Here is a 7,967-nt window from a genome sequence, read left to right on the forward strand (position 1 = left end):
TTTAATTCTGTCTGTATTATTGGTGCAATTGGACGCACACAGAACTGTTGAACTGTTGCCTTTGAATATTTGAATAAGGAGGTGAGTGACAGCAAACAACTTGGAAGTTTTTCTGAAGAAGATCAGTTTCTCAATGGATTTCAGCTAGCTATTCGTCATCACTTCCTTATCAGATGAATGTTATATTCAATGCATGCTTTGCCATTTTGATGAGCACATCTATCATTGTAAAACTGGCTGAAAACATTGTGATATTTTTGCCTACATATTGTATTTTGTCCTTATCCATTTTTGGAGTATGTCAGTATTGATATTTATGAAGTAATGTATTGAATATAATCATTCACACACACACACAGAGAGAGAGAGAGAGAGAGAGAGAGAGAGAGAGAGAGAGAGGACCCAGACTTCCCTTCCCTTTTTTCCAAGACTGGAACAAAGAATCTTTTCATTGTGATCCAAGCCCCTTTCTCTGTACATGCAGCCAGAATTTGAGCAGGATCCCATCTAACATCTATGCAAGAACTGCACCTTTCCTGCCTTTCCCCCTCCAAAGCAGCTCTAAATTCCCCCTGAAATGCTGGTCCTAGAAGATAGGGGTCTTTCCCCCCTCCAAAGCAGCTCTGCCTTTCCCCCTCCAAAGCAGCTCTAAATTCCCCCTGAAATGCTGGTCCTAGAAGATAGGGGTCCTGTCCCCCCTGGAACAACATGGAGGGGAGGCTGCAGCGCTACGGTAGAAGTGGGGAAATTCACCTCCTCTTGAGCATGTGGATTTCTTAAATGGGATTCATACCTCTGTCCACAAATCAATGGTTATCTGTCCAGGACTATCCTTCTTTTGTAAGCAGTAAAGTTCCAGTTTAGGATCACTGTAACATCTCTACTGCTCTTCTCCCTTTGGGATTACTTTGCATTATTTGCTGCCAGGACATTTGGACCTGCAAAATTACCCTTTTACTCTGTCCTTCCTCTCTTGAGTGGAGTACATTGTACATTGTTTGGAATATTTGGATCTTAACAGGTATTCTATGTTGAGTATTGTACTGAATGCTTTTATTTTATTTTTTACTGCTTAAGTCTGCTAATTCTTTTTTTTTGCCCCCGAAGGGGAATTTTTATTTTATTTTATTTTTATTATTATTTTATTTGCATTTCTAAAATAACTACATAACTATAACGAAAGATGGGGAAGGGAAAACTACAAACTAAGGGGGACAGAGAAAAAGGCACTAAAAGCCCAAGTGTAGAAGGTTACATATGCTTATAGATACAAAGTTGTAACTCTTATCAATTAACTTCTGACATGAGGAGTTTCCTTGTTCATCGCTTCAAGTTAAAATCCAGATTATCTGTCTAGACAGAGAATAACTCCAAAGCTAATTAAGAAGTATAAAGACATTGACATCTCCCATTTCACTTCCCCTCCCTCCCCACAAACCTGACGTTGTGGAGCCTAGATTCACTCAGTCCATACAATCATCTCAATTTTTCCTCTTCCTTCTCTGTTGATTCTTCTTTCATAAACAGCTTTAATGAAACAGGCTCTATCCAGTTAGTACCGCTTTCCTTTTCCAGGGCTTTCACTCGCTTGTTATGGTACAAGAGTCCAATCGCTTTTTAATCTGCTTGCCACCATTCAATACAAGCTATACACAGTCTCAATTTCGTCTATAAATCAAGGTTCGTTGCTTTTTATTCTAGACACTGTCCCTTTAAAAGTCTCGCCACATTTAGAGCCGTTCCCGTCAAATATCCCACTTTAGCCAGCAGATGGCACCCGATTCTATGCTGTAGGAAGAGTCTATGGTTAGGTCACCTGACCTACTACTCCGTTTTTCTTCTTCCTGAGAGAAGCTTGCGTTCCACCTCCCTCACTGTCTCCGATCGCCATCTTGGAGGGTTGTTTACATTCACCGATTGAAGTTGCCAAAGTCTCAATGGTCTGTAAATGCTTTTATTAGGAGATTTCTCTGATCTAGTCCTTCTACTGTAATCCATTGCCACTATTAGCTCAGTCCCCCACCATCCTGCTTCGTTCATTCGCTTGAGGGGGTAGGGCATCCCCTCCCCCTTCCCACTTTACTTTGTGGGGGCTTCGCAGCAGGGCTCCAATGTCTCGCTTTAACTTAAACTCACTCATCCATTTTCAGAAACAATCCAGCAGGTCTCCCTGGGATCTCGCTAGGCAGAGTAAAATCACCAAACCTTCATACACTTGTCCCGGTGGTCACTTCGAGTCCAATACTGGGAATCAGGGCAGGACCTTCGGGGCAGAGAGCAGTCCCCCTGTGCCGGGTAGGGCTCTCCAAACCCCCCTGGCTAGGAGTCCATTGCCTATGGACTCCATGGGAGAGCATGCACATTTGCGCTCCCTCCTAATCCCCGATTCATGGCACACATCTCTTGGAGGAACCGAGAGATGCAGCCATCATTGAGGCACCAAAAAACGAAAGTTGAAGTCTGCTAATTCCCCATCTCAACACTTGGTATTACTACCCTGAATAACAAACCTTGTTTCTTGTTTCTCTCTGGCTAGATTCTCAATGTGCCTTCCAAACTTGTTGATAAACCTCAACATTTTGGCCAAGACCCCTTACAACTGTATGGGTCACTCCCAAGTTTAGAGATGTTTCTTTGGCAGTTAAGAGCTAGCAGCTCTTTGGAGTGAAAAATGGCAGAAGCATTTTCTTCCTTGTGTTCATGCTATTTTAGTGAATTTGAGCAGAACCAAATTCACACAGAGACACATTTCTCCCTGACATGGTAACAGAGTTCAATTTCCCAATTGTTAATTACAGCCTCCACTTTTCTTCATGAGCCCTGCTTCTGATTAATAGCACTGCATCTATCATCTAGTATTTAAAGCAAAATGACATGTTGCACAACCTGATTAAATGGAATGAATAGGATCTAAGCACATTTAACCAGTTAAATTTGTTCTTTGTAGCAGTGATACATTGAAGTCATATTGTACAGGGAGAAGATTCCTGTTTTCAAGAGTTTGGTTACTGAAATATTCCAGTTTTATGTGTGCTTATTATAAGTGGCGACATGTAAGCGCATACTCCAAATAATAGGTTATCAGGCAAATATATTAATGAATAAGGGCATACATCAACATATTTAAATGAGTGGATATGAGTAGGCAGGGCTTTTTTTGTAGAAAAAGCCTAAGCAGGAACTCATTAGCATAATAGGCCACACCCAACAACATAAACTCATTAGCATATTAGGCCACACCCCTGACACTGCGGCTCATTATGAAAATCAAACAAGGATCAGCGAAGACTCTCATGTGTAAGCCCCCCATGCCCCTTAATGGAAAAACCATTCCACATTTTCTTTGCAACTTTTTTTGTGCTGCAATGTATTTCAGTGGAGCCCATGCAAGTGCAGGGAACTCAACCTCGGAAGTTGAGCGTGCAGAATCCCCTGGGTCAGGGTCCTCGGGGTAAGGCTGCATGGCGGGCATGACATGGATAATCCTGTCATTCCTTTTATACATCCCAGTTAGATCCCCCTTTGAAACTGTTCCACACCATTTTAAGTAACAGCAAAATGAAGAGCATAAACATGTACAAGAGTGCACATTTCTTGCCAATGTTTTCTCTGGGCTGCACATGGGAAAAGGAAAAGGCCCCCCCCCCCATCTTGTTCATGCAGATCGGCTTACCATTTAAAAACAGACACCCTGTGAACGTGGGGCTGAGAGAGCTCTTTTGAGGACTGCTCTTTAGAGAACAGCTCTGAAAGAACTTGTAATTGACCCAAGGTCACACCAGCAGCTGCAGAGGAATGGGAAATCAAACCCGGTTCACCCAGATTAGAGTTCATGCTCCTAACCACTACACCAAACTGTAACTCAAAACCTTTAGAAGCAAGTATAAGAAACATAGGACACCCTCTCCACCACATCAGAGCCTTTAAGCAGATCATTTCCAAAACAGTCCTTCAAAGCCTAATTACACGAACTAAGCAGCAAGCAAGATACACTGTTTTGAAAAGTATTTCCCTCATAAATACTCAGAGATCCTGTGGACTCCCAGCAGTGACATTCACAAGCAACACAGAAGACTAAAGATACATCAGAGTCCTCAACATGATGCTTAAGCAATGGGGAGGGGGGGGAGAGAATGAGAAGGCACTTATGTTAAAAGAAAACACTGGGATCAGATAGGTCATTTCACTTATGGTCATTATTGGGAAAATATGGTTTATCTACAGCGTTTATGATCCCTGCATGCACTCACACACACCCCGCCTTCCTCCCTCAACAGCGCTGGCCATGGCAGAACCTCAAGGGCTGCCAGGCCATGTTGCAGAGGGGAAGGACACACCCACACACATCCCGCCTGCCTCCCCCGACAGTGCCGGCTGCAGCAGACCCTTGAGAGAACAGCTCTGACAAAACTATGGCTCACCCAAGGTTATCCAGCAGCTGCAAGTCGAGGAGTGGGGAATCAAACCCGGTTCTCCCAGATTAGAGTCCACACACTTAACCACTACACCAAACGGGCTCCTAAGAGGGGGAGCCTTCTTGGTTCGGGTCCATCCAGCCCAAGATCTGTTACCCACAGTGGCCCTACCCAGACTCGGGGGCCCTTCTGAGGTTCTGAGAACCACATCAGGGCAAGAAATATGTCCCTCTCCAGCATCTTGTGTCAAGGTGCATACTGCTCCTGATCATACAGGCTCCATTCAGCTCAGACAAGCTAAGGGTTATTGATAAAAATCTGTCCTCCATGTATTTCTCTGACCCATATGCAGACAAATGAGGTGCCCACAAGCAGTTCTACCTTGCACAAGGACAGAAGTCGTGCATGACAGCAAAAATTGCGAACTGCAAAGCCAGTGGGGGTTCCTTCGAGGAAATGCTGGGGGGGGGGGAGAAGCCCAAATGCAAGAGCCTGACTGATTCTGAGCAAGGAAGAAAGAGGGGGTTGGCCACTTGAACCAAATGCAAAACTCCAAGGCACTGCAAAGCCCAGATGGCAGCTTATGGGATGACGACAAACAATAAGGAAGGGAAAAAAGGTAAAGGTTACCTTGCTCGAAAGCCAGTCAAATCCGACTCTAGGGTTGCGATGCTCATCTCCGTTTCAAAGCCAAAGAGCCAGCGCTGTCCGAAGACATTTCCGTGGTCATGTGGCCGGCATGAGGAGGAGGGGATTGGATTTATACCCCGCCTTTCACTTGGAGTCTCAGAGCGGCTTTCAAACTCCTTTCCCTTCCCCTCCCCACAACAGACACCCTGTGAGGTGGGTGGGGCTGAGAGAGCTCTAACACAAACTGCTCTTTCAGGAACAGCTGTGCCAGAGCTTCTGACTGACCCAAGGTCACATCAGCAGGTGCAAGTGGAGGAGTGGGGAATCAAACCCGGTTCTCCCAGATTAGAGTCCGCACATTTAACCACTACACCAAACTCTTGGTGACTAAACTTGGTGACTAAACACCAAGGTGCACAGAATGCTGTTACCTTCCCACTGAAGTGGTACCTATTTATCTACTTGCAATTTCTTACTTTCGAACTGCTACGTTGGCAGGAGCTGGAACTAGAGACGGGAGCTCACTCCGTCATGCGGCATACTTGGGTCTCAAACTGCTGAACTACCGACCTTCCACAGCGTGCAGTTCAGCATCTTAACCACTTGAGCCACCGCAGCTCCTAAGGAAGAAAAAGGGGAAGCAAATTTGCATAGAGGAAGAGATTGCAAGGAGCAGTGTGCCGGGTGAAGGGAAGATGACTTCCCCCCCCCCCCATGCATCTAGCCTCGGTTTTCTCCTCCTGCTTGCTCAGTGATAAAATAACACCGGAAGGCACTGAGCATGCAATCCGCACGCACCACACAGCAACCCCAAATCCCTTTCTCCTCCTCCTCCACAGAAGCAAGCAACAGACTCAGGGCCCCTTCAGGAGCCTTGGATGGAAGGAAGGAACCCCCCCCCCCTTTCTTCTTGCCAAAGATCTCTGCACCCTCAATCCTTGGAGCAGAGCTCCCCCCCACTCCCTGAGAAACCCGATCCTGCAGGGCAGGCTCGCTGAGCCAGCAAAGGGTGCACTGTGAAGCAGGCAGGAAGCTTTTTTTCGTCACTTTTTCCTTCCTTACTCCCCCCCAGCAGGTGGCACCGAGAGCGACGTTTCGCTCGCCTGCCCACCAGCCATTACTTGGCCAGCTTGCCCATTACCTCTCCTCGCATGCCCAAGCTGTGCCAGATTTGACCCCTTTCAAAACAAAATTTAAATTGCAATGGGGGGGGAGCCTGGCCTGCATGATCAGGTTTCCCAGGGAGTGGGGGAGGAAAAGGGGGAAGCAAATTTGCATAGAGAGGAAGAGATCGCAAGGAGCGGCGTGCTGGGTGAAAGGGCGCGCTGTGAAGCAGGCAGGAGGCTCTTTTCCCTCCCTCTTTCCTTCCTTGCTGTCTCCCCCCCCCCCAAGCAGGTGCCACCAAGAGGTCCCTCCCAGGTGGTGTTTGGCTCACCCACCGCCTCTTTTCACCTGCCCGAGCCACACCAGCTTCGACCCCTTCCCCCCAAAAATCAAATTGCAATGGGAGCGAAAGTGGAAGCTGTGGGTTCAAGAGCTGTGCCACAGAAGGGTCAAGGGTCCCGATCCCGGCCCAGCGCCCCCCATTCAATTGCACCCCGGGCTGCAGGAGAGGTGGTTTGGAAAGATGCTACTGCCGGTGGCCTACCTCGCAGGGCTTCAGAGTAGCCAGCGATGAATGATGATGAACAGCTCCACCTCTGGCACAGCGATAGCAGCAGCGGCAGCTTCTTCAGGGTGCCCGGTGCTCCCGATCAACGCCACAAGGGCAAAAGGTGGCTGCCTAATCAGGAGGGCAGGGGCTGCTGACTTCTGGGAGCCTGCCCGACAGCACATGGCTCCTTAAGCATGAGGAGACTTGTGCGCTGGAGCTGGGGGCAGCATGTGCGCTAGAGGAAACCATGTTCTGGCTGGAAATAAGCCCTGGGCGTAGCCAGCTCAGGAGCCAGCCGGAACGCAGTTCTGGTGCGTTCCTGCCCAAAAATAGCCCTGTGAGTAGGGATGGATGCAAACCACAAAAATGAGGCTCAGTTCATGATTCGTGGGTGAACCACAAACCGAACTATGAAACCCATGAACCCAGTCGGCTTGCATATGGACCGAAACGGGTTTGTGAGGTTCATGTCTGGAACAGCTCAGGTGTGGGAGCAGCCTGCTCCCGCGGCTCAGTTGTTTGTGGCTCTAAACTGCTGAGCCATGGGAGCAGGCTGCCCCCATGCCTCAGCTGTTTTTGATCTAAACAACTGAGTCGTGGGAGCTGCTTTCTTATTTTGCTCCCCGTGAACCCACAAACTTCCACGAACTGTCTTAAAAGTTCATGGAGGTTCATACTGGGCTTCAGTTCATGAACTATGAACTGGCCAAAATTCATCTCAAGAACATAAAAATGTTTTTGTATTCTTTTTTTTCGTTGTTTGGAAAATGTAAAATAAAATCTTTTTTTAAAAAAAGGTGTTCATGACCATCCGTAGATATGAGGAAATGTATTGGTGGGAACTATGTGGGACCTAGTAATGTCATTCTGTATGGTCAACCAAAGCTTGAGAACTAAATCACATTTAGATAGGGGGAATACAACTGTGTGTGATGTCTATTGAAATGCATCCAGTTTCAGGACTGGAATTTTTAACAAGGGTCTTCACAGTACAAGCAAGTCAATTAGCCTGAACTTTAGTACTACCCTTAGCATTTAAAGATCAGAAAGGTGGAAGAGTGAATTTCATCGTCTCGTTAAACATTTCATCTTTGACAAGCCCAGCATTGAAAATCAAGCTCTTTCATATCAATCTGTTCTACTAGAAATGGAACTAATTTGATTGTTATTTTTATTTACTTTTGTTGAAAGGAGCTGATAGCTTCTAATCATATATGGTAAAAACTCATTAGTGCTCGAGCCGTCTGCTTTTATCCCTTCTGTTTGGA

The sequence above is a fragment of the Gekko japonicus genome, unplaced genomic scaffold, assembly GCF_001447785.1.
Source record: "Gekko japonicus isolate JY-2015 unplaced genomic scaffold, Gekko_japonicus_V1.1 scaffold2500, whole genome shotgun sequence".
In the NCBI taxonomy this organism is placed as follows: domain Eukaryota; kingdom Metazoa; phylum Chordata; class Lepidosauria; order Squamata; family Gekkonidae; genus Gekko; species Gekko japonicus.